Source organism: Lacerta agilis, chromosome 8, assembly GCF_009819535.1.
Source record: "Lacerta agilis isolate rLacAgi1 chromosome 8, rLacAgi1.pri, whole genome shotgun sequence".
Classification (NCBI taxonomy): domain Eukaryota; kingdom Metazoa; phylum Chordata; class Lepidosauria; order Squamata; family Lacertidae; genus Lacerta; species Lacerta agilis.
The window spans coordinates 16,958,674-16,972,012 of record NC_046319.1 but is presented as its reverse complement, the minus strand read 5'-3'; positions in this window follow the sequence as shown (position 1 = coordinate 16,972,012).

Genomic DNA, 13,339 nt, shown 5'->3' with positions numbered 1-13,339 from the left:
AAGCATGGTTGCCATTTTTTCTTTCGCCGTTCTGCCTTTTGGTAAGCCGCTTCAAGGTTTTTACTACAATCAAGCAGCGTATAAATCTTATGAAATAAAAATAATTTAAGTATATCAAGTCAGATCCTTGGCCCACCTAGTGCTCTATTGTGTGGTAACTCTCCAGGGTTCGGGGCATGAATTCTCCCCCCCCCCCCAGCCCTGGATATTCCAGGGATTGAACCTGGGACCTTCTGCATGCAAAGAGAGTGGATAAACAGCAGGTACGTGTTTGGCCATAATGAAGAGCAGCTCCTCATGGGTCATTTCTCTGCTCGGAAGAGGAAGGCTCTGGAAGCTGACCACGTAATGCCCTTGGGAAACCAGAGCTCAGACTCCGCAGAAACTCTCTCTACGCCCTGTGTGACCTTGGCTGGGCAAAGGGTCCCCTTTCTATGCTCTCCCCCCCCCCCGCCTGCTCTGCTTAGCAGGGCTGTGACCCAGCCAGGATGAAAATAGAATGGCCAACTTTTTTCCTCAGCAGCCAAGCCAAGGGCACGTGGGTTGTGTGCCCAGGCCGGAGCAGGGAGCGTCATGGAAACCGCATGAGGTAAAACCCCTCCAGGGACAAGGGGTGTGTGCAGCTGTGCCGCTGAATACTAAAGGCAGGCACCTGACTCAGGTGAGCCTCGCTTGTTCAGGCACAGCCAAGTTTACCTCACGCTTCAGAAACCCCATTAGATCAGAGCCAAGATTCCAGGGCATCTGAGGCTCGACTTCTTGGGCTATCTGAGGCCAAGGCTTTTGTTTTGGCTCTGATGGGAGCTTCCTCTGTCTTTTCCCACTCTTCTCCGTGACTCCAGGTGGGAGAACGTTTCCCAGCATGAGGGCTGCTGCATTTGCTTCTGAGCGACTTTCTGAGGGCCACATGCCAGCAGCAAGCAGCACCTGAGGCAGAGACGGGTGGAGGAAGGAATGCAAATTCCACCTTAGTACAGGAGGCAAGTTTCTAAACACGCCCCTCTCTATCCTTCCATCCAAACGAGCAAGAGGTATTCTCAGGACACATTTCAACCAGGCAGAAACACACAAGGTGTGGTGCAAAGGAGAGCCATGTGGCTTGGAGTGGGACTCTTGATTTGGGTAGAGTCACCTAGGACCAGGTAGAGAGGTCTAGAGCAGAGCTTTCCATCCAAACTGTGTGTCGTGACACATTAGTGTGTCGACTGCAGTGTGTAGGTGTGTTGAGCAAACTCTCACTGCGCTCCTCCCGGGGCTGGAAAGGGGGTTAGTTTTAACCTCTGGTTTGCTAGTAAAACTGAATTAGTGTATCATGAAATGATGCATGTCTAAAAAGTGAGTCACTGACATGAAAGGTTTGGCAAGCTCTGGCATTTGGACCCAGGGGGAGGGTCAGATTCCCCACCCCTGTTTTAAACAATAAAAATTGTATCATGGGCTGACCCCTCCCCCAGTGGCCATCACCAGATATATCTTCTGGCAGTGTTTGTGGAAGGTGCACCTGTTGAACACCAGCCTGTTATCCAGGTGTAAAAGCAAGGGTGAGGAACCCAAATGTGGCCTCGCAGGGCTCTATCTGGCCACTTTGCCTTCACCAGTCCTGTTTCACTTGCTCCCTCCCAAATGTTTCTGCCTGGCTGGAATATGTCATTGAACACACTGATATAGCCTCTCACTTGCTTGGATGGAGAATAAGAAGTGCATGCAAGACAGGGTAGAAACTAGCCTACTAAACAAAGGTGAATTTTGCATTCGTTCTCCCCACCACTTTTGCCTCTGGCCACACCCACCATGCAGCCCTTGGATTAAATAAAGTTCCCCTGTTAAAGGGATAGGGACCTAACCAGATGCCAACCTGGAGCAGATTTGGGCCGGATTTAGATGTAGAGGGGGGCAGGCCACAGGTCGTCCTCTTATATACCTGCTGGGGTTGACAAGGCATCTGACCCTCACCTGAATTTCACAGCTCTCCTGTAGCTGCCTCTGATTAGCTATCATTTAACTCTTTGGGGAAAGGTCGGGCCATCCTCTTATATACCTGCTGGGGTTGACAAGGCATCTGACCCTTACCTGAATCTCATAGCTCTCCTGTAGCTGCCTCTGATTAGCTATCATTTAACTCTTTGGGGAAATAATTAGCATCACATGTCATGTGCATAGAAGTTGTCGAACCAATTAACCAACTAGAAGGATTACTGTTAATAGCACCAGTTTTCCTATAACTTGAGATTGCTGGATAGTTTTGATGAACTGCAAAACCATTTTTAGTTTGCTTTTTGTTGCCATCCCAGAACTTTTCTTTATTAGTGCCACTTTGTTTTGTACGATTCCTTGCAAATGAAGGGAAACAACTTTTCTGCTTGTATATGTTGATAATATAATAGGCATCCTGACTCTGATAAAGGTGACCTGTGTGCTTACTTGCTTGATTAACAGCTGTTGGAAACTTCAAGGTCCCTGCTCTCCCTTCTTATGGTCTTTGTACTGGACCTGGAGACTCCAATAGACAGCATTCCATGTCAATAAGGAGGGCAAGTGGGCACTCTATCAAATGACAGGGCAGGAGTTACACAGAGCAGGGCCTTTTCACTGGTGGTGCCCATTGTATGCCTCGCTCTTCCCAGACCTGCTCTCTTTTGGAGCTTTATAATTTAGGAAGAACTGGTTGACAAGTCTTATCAGTTGCTGACGTATGAGCAGATTCTATTTGCTGCTATTCTATGCTTCTGGTGCACCAGGGTTTACACCAGCGTAATAAAGTTGGCCAGGATGCCAGAAGGGATACGATTTATGAGCTTTTTCCATTATCTGCACAGCAGGGGGTGTTCAGTCAACAGTACAAAGGCTGAGCTGAAGCATTCCCTACTGGTTACTTGCTTTCAGCAATAGGGGTTGCTGTTTGGTAGTACCCAATTGGTTAGCTGTCAGATTCTAGAGCTTCCTATTGGTGGCTCGTAGGTAATTCACAATATACATTCATAAAACACAGTGTTCATTCATAAAGCAGTAACATAAATCTCCATTGCTACATATTGGGTGTATATTTCAGTAGTTGAATGTAGAAAAAAAATAAATCAAGTTGCGCCCCACTGCTTCAAATTGGGCCCCACTGGCTAGCTCTGAGTCTAATAGTTGCTGGGCCTGTGCTTCCCTGACCCTGCATGAAGTCTTGGGTTTACAATTTTGGGAGAGGGGTGACTGCGGCACTGGGGAGAGGGCAGGCTGGCGAGGCCCCCTAGATTTAGAGGCCTCAGTTGCCCTGCCCTTGCATGAAATCTTGGGTTTGCAATTTTGGGAGAGCGGAGACTGCCCGCTGGGGAGTGGGAGGGCTGGCAAGGCCCCCTAGATTTAGAGGCCCTAGGCTCCAGCCTACTTAGCCTATACATAAATCCGGCACTGTGCGCCTGTGCATGCCCAGTTCCTTTTTCAGACTCTGTTCGCTCACTTTCATACCAGCCCCAAAGGGATGCATGCAACACAGTTTCTGTGTTTCCTTTGGCAAAGCCAGGAGCCCAGCTGAGAAGGAAGGACTCTTTTAAAAAGTTAAAAATAGAGTACCTTCGGAGAGGCTACTGTGACTTCCTTCACTTCCCCTGAACGGGGCATTTAAGTCTGTGTCTCCAGAGAGGGTTCAAGGCAATCCAAATTGGGAAGCAACGTCTGCCACAAACGGATTCTCTTAAAGCCGACGCTGGGGCTTAGAGAGACAGAGGAAGTTATTTACGTGTGCAAATGGGCTCAAATTGGCCATGCCCATTCATTTCAGTGGGTATACTCTGTGTAGGACCAATGTTGAACGCAAAACCACAAACTTCCCAAGAACCTTGACTTTCACCCATGTCAGAGTGGAAAAAATGTTTCCCATTCTCTTGGCAGGGAAGGGGAAATTTTGGGTGCCCCCACCTCACCCACAAAGGAAAAGCCAGACAATTCATGTTTCTTTTGCTCATAAGAATCTGTTGTTCTTGAGCCTCTCTGGGTCACTTTTGGCCCCCAAAGGAAAGGTCAACGAGGCAAAGGAGCTATTCCATCCGCCCCCTTACAAATGACGCAGCTTGCGGAGAGAGCAGGCCCTGCTCTTTTTTTTTGCTACAAAACAGCCTGCGAGCGTGAAGATCTCAAGGGAGCTTTTGTTTACTTCAGCAGCGAAACAAGAAGCCAGATCTCTGATAAAACACAAGGACACAGGTTGGCAAGGAAGGAGAGTTTCACCTACTTGTGGGCTGCTTGTTATTCTCCAAATATTTATGAGGCCAGTAGTTCATGCCATGGGTTCCAAGAACTGCTTGGAGACGCAGCCTCCAGAGGGGGGCAGGGAGAATAAATGCAGCAGGGTTTTTTTGGGGGGGGAGGAGATAACCAGAGGGAGGGTATTAACAGAAGAAGGTGCCTTTGAATACCAATTGCTGGGAATCACAAGTGGGGAGAGCACAGGAGCACTCAGGCCCCACTTTTGGTCTTCTCAGAGGACCATCTGGTTGTCCATGGTGAGAAAGAGATGCTAGACTTGCATGGCGAATGTGGACAGAGGGAATATTTTCTCCCTATCTCATAACACTAGAATTTGTGAACATCTGAAGAAGCTGAATGTTGGTAAATTCAGGATGGACAGACTCTCTCTCTCTCTATCACTCACAGCATAGCTTTTATATATTGTTGTATGGCACTCCAATCTCAAAGTGGTGTGAGATTTCACGGGTCCCAGGTGTTTACCCAGAGTAAATGGAATGAGGGACAACAGAGTCTGCGGTGTCTTTATGCTCTATAGTTTATTTACACACCTATACAACCTGACACGGGCTGTATGGCAAAGTAACACATGGCCGTATGAACAAATAACAGAACCCTACATGGAACATATTCAGAACATAGGTAAACTATGAAACTCACTCCCACCAGAGAGGCTGGGATGGTCCTCAATGGAGAGGATGAGGGGGGGGGGCAGCAGTGCTTCTGAACAACAGTTGCTGGAAACTGCAGGAGGGAAGAGGGCTCTTGTGCTTGGATCCTCCTTGCCGGTTTCCTACATAAATCAGGTTGGCCACTGTGAGAACAGGAGGCTGGAGAAGGTGGGCTATGGGCCTGATCCAGCAGGGCTCCTCTTATGTAGGCACCAGGACAGACGTAATGGATCTGAGAGCTTTGGCATCAGGATGGTGTCCTATTGATGGCAGGGCCTTCCACGGGAAGAGGATTTCACAAGCAGAGAAAAAAATGTGAGAAACACTGTCTGCAGCATTTACTCTGAAGTGGCCTAGTTCGAGAAAGGCCAGAAAGGACTATATCACATGCTTCCGCGGTACACCGCTAGAGACTTTTAAACATTAACAGAGCAAACGGCTTTATACAGAGTAAGAACAACCATCAATTTAGCTCAGTATTGTCTACACCAGGGTTTCCCAAACTTGGGTCTCCAGCAGTTTTGAGACTACAATTCCCATCACCCCTGACCGCTGGTCTTGGTAGCTAGGGATGATGGGAGTTGTAGTCCAGCAACTGGAAACCCCGGTTTGGGAAATTCTGGTCTACAATGACCAGCAACAGCTGTCCAGGCTTTCAGGCAGGGGACATTCTTAGCCTTACCTGGAGATGCTGGGAATTGAACCTGGGACCTTTTGCATGCAAAGCAGATGTTCTAACCACTGAGCTGTGGCCCTTCCTCCAACCAGGCTAAAGGTTTTGCTGGGCCATTCATAAGCCTCCGTCCAACATAACTGATAGTAAAGCTATCATTTGCAGAGACTGTCGGTGGAAAGGTGAACCAAAGTAGCCAATGGATTCAAAACAAGGAGCCTTGACTTCAAGCTGAAACTATCTTCTTCAAACTTAGGTCCCTTGATGAGTGTGGACTACAACTCCCATCATCCTTGAGCATCAGGCTAAGCTGCCTGTGGATGATGGGCGTTGTAGTCCATCCACATCTGGGGACCCAAGGTTGAGGAACACTGAGCTAAAGCAAAGGCTGTGTAGTATATGGAAATGGGTTGGCTGAAATCCCCAAAATCCAGCATGTAAGAAGTCTCTGAAAATGGATGGCACAACCACCCCCATAATAACAGGGAAGCTAATTGCAGAAAAAAGCACTCGTGGCTTATTTAATTACATGACTTCACAGGTTTATAATTGTTCTCTTACTGATGGGCTACTTTTGGGGTGGCGGGGGAGGAGGGAGGAAGAATCTCCTGGAAGTGATGTCTGCAGAGTTCTAATTATTAAGCTGTGCTATATCTTTTGTTCTGTTCAAGTCTTGAACAAGACAAAAAAAAAAAAAACACCACCACACCTTAATGAGTATTCTGGGGACACACACACACGTTAACCCTTGAGATGTTGAGATTGGGGGAAATTAGATTATGTTCACATTTTAAAGGCAAACCTACCCAAATTCACATGTCTTTAAACAATGTGTGAAATGCAACGCATCGATCTTTTAAAATGCACGCTCCTCCAAATGTTGCAATGCACCTTCCAGTCATGTGTGCAAGAATGCATACGTTAGGGTAAAGCGGGCACAAACATGCATTATATTAATGGAAATAACATACAAAAGTGCATTGCATTCAGGGAGATTGCATGCAGAGGTGTATGTATATTAGTTGAAACTGCATTCAGAAATATGTTAATTGTGATAAATCGACACTAAAATGCTAATGAATTTTATTTTTTTAAAAACCCCACAAATTTCTGTGGCAATGCGGAAAACTGAATTAAGATTAGGAAAATGAGTAGTTTGGACAATGTAAATTGATAGATTTCCAGCAACTGGGGGTGGATCTAAACACAGGAAAACCCCTGCTATAAATAAGACAGAAATTAGATTGTTATAACAAAAGAAAAAAAATCTTTATGGAAAAACATGTTTTAAAATTTCCTGCTCTCTGGTGCCATCTGGTGTTGTATGTTTATAGCACCTTCAAATGGCTGTTTCTTTCTAATGCAACTGAATCCTGACATACAGAAGCATTACTGCCTCAGCATTATAGCCACCATGGCTAGAAGGCGTTGAGAGCCTTCTTCCCCCATGAAGAGTTGGCAGCCATCACTGCTTCTCTAGTGGGACTGAGTTCCATAGTTTCACACAGTGTGTGAAGAAGGGCTTTCTTTTTTCTGCCCTGAATCTTCCAACGTTCAGCTTCCTTGGGTGCCTGTGAGTTCTAGCGCCAGGAGAAAGGGAGATTAAAGTTTACCCTATGCCTATTTTTTTTTATAAACTTTTGTCTTGTCGTCTCGTCGTGGCGGGTTCCCCCCCAATCTGAGCTGGAAAGAGAGTTCAGTCAGAGCAAATTCACCAGCCAGGCACTGGAGGGAGGCAAGGTTCTGAGCGGAGAAGAATGGTGTTTTCATTACAGCGTCTGGTTCTGGCTGGAGGCCTGTCCGTGACGGCATTTTCATGAGCAACGTTTGATGGATGGAGATGCGGGGGATGGAGGAGTTACTTACTGCACAGCACACCCACAGAGGCCAAGGGAGAGGGAGAGGGAGAGGGAGAGGGAGAGGGAGAGGGAGAGAGAGAGAGAGAGAGAGAGAGAGAGAGAGAGAGAGAGAGAGAGAGATTGAGGGGGGGGGGAGAAAGCCAACCTGGGACTCAGCGCTGGAATTAATGATGCCATTTAAATGCTAAGCAAACACTAGCCGTTCCAAGCCCCGAATGTAAACTATGGAGAGAAAAGCACATGAATGGCACACAGCCCGTTAAGTCATTATATATCATATGTATGTGTGTGTACACACACACATATATTCATGGCAATGACTAATGCTAAAGAAATGCACCTGTCAAAAGAGAAAATTTGACCCATTTGTGGCCTCCTTTCACTTTCATCTGGCATTATCCCTTCTGTGTAGAGAGAAGGGGGTTTATTCCCCTTTGTCCCTAACTGGTGTTAGGGGATATCCTAAGGAAGCAAGTCAAGAGTCGGCTACAACAGGGAAGGTGAGTTAACTTACGGAACTCACTGCCACCAGAAAAGGTGAGGGTCACTGGCTTAGATGGTGTTGTTTCAACTTTCTGAAGAGAAAAGGCACAAATCGGGTTTCTTCTGCAATGGGATTTTTATTTTTATTTTGTAGGAGTTCTCCGGGAATACATTTTTGATGGGAAGAGGGAACACCTCAAATGTTCTCTGAAGGATAGCTCCCACCCCCACCACCTTGTTTGTCCTGGTTCACTCAGTTGTTTTGGTGTGAGTGAAACACTGGCGGAGGAAGAGGAGTAAGGGGGGAGCGAATCGCCCCCAGCAGCGCGATCCCGGTGTGGTGCCATCGCGGCTGCCCCCCCTCCCGCGCTGGACACCACGGCCCCAGGATGCGCGCCAGCCCCGCCCCCGCCTGCTCTCCATCCCACCCCCCAGTGCCGGAGCATGAAGCTCCGCCACTGGATTGAAAACAACAGCAACAACAACTTACTGCCCTTGCTCTGCATTAGCTTCCTGGTGGTCAACACAGATTTGGCTACATGTGGGTGTCACAAAGCCAAATCAGAGTGAGGGCCGTGCTCCATCCCTCTGAATGGGCGACTATCTCCACCTCTGCTTGCTCCCCTTGAGCAATTGGCTTCAAATGGGCATTGGTGCTCTGGGCGTGTGTAAATGTTCAGGGAAATATTTCCCCTGTTTTGGCTTAGCCCCAGTAATAATAACATCCCTCCTGCAAGCCTGACACTCCACCATTTGAGGCATTTCTGTCTTACTGCACAGTAAGCTGTAGAAGGAGAGGGCAGTTGGTAAATACCCATGAACCAGGTCATAGCCAAGGGCTCCTTTCTTTCCGAGCTGCAGCAAAGAACTCAGAGGAAAGTCAGGTCAGCTGTGGGGGTGGGGGGCAGCAGTGAAAGCCCACTTGGTTTATTTCTTATTTTATTGTATTTATGGCATTTATATCACACCTTTTAACCCAAAAGGCTCTCAAGAGGAGGATTAAAAAACTTACAAGTGATGGCATACAAGGAAACAGAGAAGGGGAGGGCAGAGGAAAAAAGCAAGCTCATACGCAAGTCCTTAAAATTACAATTCTTAGAAGTTACAGATGATGTCAGGGGTGGTTCTTGCTCTCTTGCCCTTGATAGAGAGCAGTGCCTCTCTTGAAGCTAACTCCCGTCTCCATGAGATCCAGGAGCATAGCAGGTGGCAATCTCCTTCCTCTCCAATGGCAGTAGCGGCTCAGACCATTTTGCCTTTGAGAAAGAGCATTCACTACCTGGAAGCGTTCTCCTCTCGCCTCAGATCCAATCGGGATTTTATATTTTGCACGAGCTAAGCATCTAAATGCTTTCTTGGCTCGGGGGAAAAAAGAAAGGAAGAAACTTCCCCAATGCTACTTAACATGCCTGGAGGCTGAACGGTAAAAAGAAAGGGAAAGAAAAAGACTCTTTCCAAGACAAGGCACTTGGTTTTCTTTTCGTGTTCTCGCCAGACATCCTTGAAGCCATCAAACAAACAACAGGCACGCACAAAAAAGGAAGATCGCAGGTGGTGACTTTTTTGTTCAGTGTCTGAAACTCTGGGGGAGCTTTTTAAAGGAGCCGTAAACAGAACCTCAGACATGAAACTAAGGGAAGCAAAACAGTCATTTCGCCCCTTGAGCTGCAAAGCGAATTGTTTGCTGGTTTGGGACAAACGCGGCATCAAAACGCGGAAGGCGAGAATGTACAAAAGGGTCCCTTTTTTAGCACACATTCACACCTTACTGTTAAAGTGCATTCAATGCACATTTCAAGCATGTGACTTCCCCCAAGGGACCCCGGGAGTTGTGGGTTCTCTCTCCCCCCCCCCCAACTTACAATTCTGAACAGCCTTAACAAATGATTGTTCCCAGAATTCTTTGTTGGGAATCCTGAGCTTTCAGTGTCATGTCAACTGTACGCTGTGGATCAACCACTTATCTTTATCCTACACTGACAACTAAAGCACGGCTACTCTTTTTTTTATTATTATTATAATTAACTTTATTACGTAAATTCAGAAAAACAATCGATAAAATATGCATTCAATAAAACAAATACTCATCCTTTCAGTCTAAAAACAAACAAACAATAAAATGGAATTTTACAAAGCCAGTTGATTATGTCTTACATAAGAAAAAACAGAAAAAAATTTCCTTCGCAATACATCTGTAAATAACAAAAAAAAGAAATATATATATATATAAAATAATACAATCTAACTTCAAAGAAAACATATCCTTAACATTGTTTCTTACTACCCTTTAGAAATACCTGTCCTTATCTTATTTCTTCAATCTATTTATATCTCTTCTTACTTACTACCCCTTTCTTTAATGCTTCCACTTGTCCTGATCCTGGTGCACAATCTGACACTTCTTTTACCACTCTAAAAAGAAAAGAAACTTATACCCTCCTTTCTATTTCATTTCTTCTTTCTTTCTTTCTTCTATTCATTTCTTTATTCAAGATACCTTGAATAAAGCACGGCTACTCAAAGGATCGCCACAGCTCAGAATGGGCAAACCTGTCCATTTTGGTTTCCTTCAGGCCACATTCACACTGTGAAAGCACTTTAAATGGCCGTGGCATCCCCCAAAGGATCCTGGGAACTGTTGCTTGATGCTGAGAGTTGTTAAGAGGCCCCTATTCAGCTCACAGAACTACAATTCCCAGACTCCCCTGGGAATTACAGTTCCCAGAGTGGTTTAACAGTCACTGCTTCTTCCCAGGGAACTCTTTGGATTATAGCTCTGGGTGGGCAACAGGGGCCTTGTAACAACTCAACAAACTACACTTCCCAGGATTCCTTGGGGGAAGCCATAGCTGTTTCATGAAGGGGCCTCGATTTCTCATTTCCCTCCCCCCCATCTTAAATTCAGTTGTTCCACATTTCTACATCAGTTTGCCATTTTTATTTAAAAAAAAAACAAAAATTCAGCAGCATTTTAGTGCCTGTTTCTCCAGATATATACACTTTTGTAGGCAAGCTTTATCCAACGTACCCACATTGGAGGGCAAATTTCCTTAACATGAGGCATTTCTGTCAGTTATTTCCAAGCATGCAAATAAGAATTTTTGTTAACGTGCCTTGGTTCGTGAACCGCATTGCAAAATTCAGAGAAGTGCAAGTTTGGAAGGATGGCTTCATTCTGGTTTACGTATCATTTCAAGAAGTGCGAATTAAATTAGTTCCCATTAAAAGGTGCACTGGGACAAATTTATCCCATCTCTCCGGTTGTCATCTAACAACCCTTGTTGCTTACCACTGTCCCTGACTGCTAGGCATGCTGGCTGGGGCAGGATGGAGTTGAAGTCCTCCATCTCCCTGTTGAACCCAAAGGGCAAACTCCAAAAAGGAAAGAGTTAAATACCTCTTGGCACCTAGAAAAAACCCTCCTCTCTATAGTTTCCCCCCCCCTCTCTCTCTGGGGCCAGCTATCCCAAACAGCCTCCCTCACATTCCTTCGCTTGGCTAATCAGTTGCTACTGAGGGGGATGAAAACCTTGTATGTGCACACAGAAAACCGTTTGCATCTATGGTTGCAAAGAAAGAATCTCAAAGAGGTTATCTCACCAGGAGTGTTTATTCCTCATTTCATCTCCCACTTGGCTTCTCCAAGGCTGCAGATAGCTTGCTAGTCTGAGCAAAGTGGACTGGCACGGTTTCTTGGAATTTTTTTTCTGGGGGAAAGGGAAGGGCTGGAATCAAAGGGTCACTGACAGCTGGAATGGATAACCAGGAGGTGTAGAGAACATATAATCTGCAGGCTACTGTCTGATGTGAAGAACCACTAAATTGGGCTGTGGGTTAAAACAGGTAGTGGGGTGCTATTTATGTACGCTTCAATCACATCCAAATAAATTAATAGAATCGCAAGTGAGCTGGGCTTCCGAAGGAGAAATCTCTTTCCATAAAAGCTGTTTATCCCAAGTGTTTAAGACAAATTTGTGTGTGGGGGGGGGGGGGAGGAAGCAGCAAGCTGCAAAGGGGACTGATTTAGACGGGGTGGGAGTGAGGGAATGTTTGCCGGATGGATTTTGCAAAGATGGGGGGGTGTATGTAACATGTTCCTGAGTCACCGAAAGGTTTTAACATCCCATTCCTCTGATTCACAGTTTAAATATAATACAGGGACGTCTCATCCAGTGAAAGCAGATAATCTGGCTGGAATGTGCAACCTTTAAAGAATTCCTTGTCCCTGGACATGACTATGGCAAAATCTGATGTGGCCAAAAGGTCCAGTGAGAGTTCACAACTCCACTCCACCTTGTGGTCTCGTGAAGCTCCTGCTGACTTGAGCAGGAAGACTTCCTGCTGTGTGCCAAACCCACTGACTGCTAACTGCAGCTCGAGGTTAAGACCATCTCTGTATAGCAGAGAGGAGGAACCTCAGGCCTGAGAACCTTCCAAGCCTCCCTATCTAACCATTGGGACTCACACCCCCAGGTCACACCCCTCATAGGTCCTGCTTTACACCCTCCTCGAGGGCTTTTGCCAGGCTGGAATGTGACCTTGAACTCTCATTGTGCCTCTTGCTTGCCTGGATATCATACCCTCCGACTGCCCCGAAAATGTTGGGACCATCACAGCTTTCCATAGAAGCACAGGTCAATTCTGTGTCCAGGGCAGCTGTCTACCAGCTCCATCTGGTACGCAGGCTGAGACCCTACTTGCCTGCGGACTGTCTTGCCAAAGTGGTGCATGCTCTGGTTATCTCCCGCTTGGACTACTGCAATGTGCTCTATGTGGGGCTACCTTTGAAGATAACCTGGAAACTGCAACTAATCCAGAATGCGGCAGCTAGACTGGTGACTGGGAGTGGCCGCCGGGACCACATAACACCGGTCCTGAGAGATCTACATTGGCTCCCAGTACGTTTCCGAGCACAATTCAAAGTGTTGGTGCTGACCTTTAAAGCCCTAAACGGCCTTGGCCCACTATACCTGAAGGAGCATCTCCACCCCCATCATTCAGCCTGGACACTGGTTCCCTCCTTGCGAGAAGTGAGGTTACAGGGAACCAGGCAGAGGGCCTTCTCGGTAGTGGCGCCCGCCCTGTGGAACGCCCTCCCATCCGATGTCAAGGAAATAAACAACTATCTGACTTTTAGAAGACATGTGAAAGCAGCCCTGTTTAGGGAAGTTTTTAATGTTTGATGTTTTGAATTTTTTATATTCTGCTGGGAGCCGCCCAGAGTGGCTGGGGAAACCCAGCCAGATGGGTGGGGTATAAATAATAATATATCATCATCATCATCATCATCATCAATGCCTTGAACTTGTATTTCATTCTTTCAGCAGCAGGGAGGGTTGAGTTTTGAGGTCTCCAAAGAGATGGAAGAAGCAGTTGGGAACAATGATTTGATTGCAGTAGTTATAGGCCTTGAAAATGTAAGA